Here is a 1,900-nt window from a genome sequence, read left to right as displayed (position 1 = left end):
TTCCTGGCCTTTTTGTAATCGGTGTCCACCATGTGTGGTGCATATTTGGCGAGTTCAGTGAATTTCAATTCGTACTCAGCTACAGACATAGTGCCTTGTTTCAGTTGTTCAAACTCAGTTACTTTGCGGTCCCTGACACACTGAGGGAAGTATTTCTCAAAGAAGGCTCCCTTAAACTGAGCCCAAGTCATAACAGTGTCGGTGTCACGGATAAGCATCCACCACTTTCTGCCCTCTTCTTGTCAGATGAAGGTAGCCAGTAGCACTTTGTGTGCTTCAAAACACGGAAAGACTTCAAACAATATCTCGGTCTCTAGGACCCATGCTTCGGCCTTTAGCGGTTCAAGGCCTCCTTGGAATAACGGTGGTTTCATTTTACTGAACTTCTGCGTTAGAGCAATTATATCATCATTCACATTCTGCTCAGGTTGAACTGGAGGAGGTGGGGGCTGTTGGTTCTATTATAGCCTCAAGGCCTCAGTCAGCAGTTCAACTGTTCTTTCTAGCCTTGCCATTCTGGCCTCAGATGATTCAGGCTCATCAGCATTTCTTGTGTTATCCATTTCACTATAAACAATTATGGCAATTATAAACATAGACAATTGCATACTTAACATATTAGCACATATATTCATGTCATGGCCATACACACTTTTTCAATGCTCATGCAATGCCCTATCCACTTTTCTAGGACATCCTATAGCTCATTTGGACATGTGTGTGCGGTATAACTCGTGGTTTGATATCGCTCTGATACCACTCTGTCACGACCCAAACCCGTCCCTATGAGTTTAGCACCGTAACCGGCCAGTAATCCGTGATTACCGAAGGTCTACTTAACAGTAATAACAGTAATACAGAGTACAGGGGCTGGCGGAAGCCAAAACATTAATAAAAGATATCCAACGAGTTGTGACAGTCTGTATGCAAAAAAGACTTTTCATAACATATTCACATTCTGAACCAAAACAGTATATACATACATGTACAATCATCCAAGGCAGGGACCTAATCCCTATTAGAACAATACAGTATAGGTACAGTCAGTCTATACAAAAAACAAAGACAGAAAGAATGAATCTAAACACCCCAAAAGCCCTAGCTTGAAGGACTTGGAACCTCACAGTGAGGCACAGTGGTTGGCTTGACAAAAGGGAGTTAAACCCAACGCTCCTAACTCCGGTCCGGTGCCTGGACACCTACATATATATATATATAAACAATGAGCTAAAGCCCAGAGAATAACATATGCATAAAAAGGTTAAGAATGAATGTCCTTTCAGTATTTAAAACAGTCAGTTATAACAGTATATTAGTTATTCGATCATAGCAGTCATAAGTGGTACATCCAATAGCAAACAGTACAGTAGATCTTAACAGACCGAACAGTCAGTTGATGGCCATCATATCAGTAAACAGTAGTGGTTCCAAACATGGGAACCAACAGAGATCTCTGTGACAGTAGCAGTACAGTACAGTAACAGTAACAGTAAATTGCTATGGATGCCACGAATACAGTTCACAAATAGGACAAGCATTCATTCAGTAAGAAATATCATTTCAGGAAGCAGTACAATAGATCATTCAGAAAATATTCATGATTGAACATATCTTTACAACATTGTTACTCACAGAGTTCTGGGTTACAGATAGGCTAGTGAGGGTCCTCGGGTGCTAACCCTACACAGTTACAAGATAAACACACACTAAGTTGCACATTTGGGAAACAATAACTTAGTCCCTATCTTGACTCAGTGTGGTTTTAAAGAATCATCCTCATTAAGATGCCTTAAACTAGGCCTAGGAATGCCTAGGATGAAATGAGGATGCAAAGATGCACTTTAAAATACTTTTCAGAATTTTCAGAAAACAGGGGTGTCGCTCGAGCGTGGCTTTCTCC

Source organism: Camellia sinensis, chromosome 1 (assembly GCF_055761805.1).
Source record: "Camellia sinensis isolate YWXY chromosome 1, ASM5576180v1, whole genome shotgun sequence".
NCBI lineage: Eukaryota > Viridiplantae > Streptophyta > Magnoliopsida > Ericales > Theaceae > Camellia > Camellia sinensis.
This window is presented reverse-complemented; position numbering follows the sequence as displayed.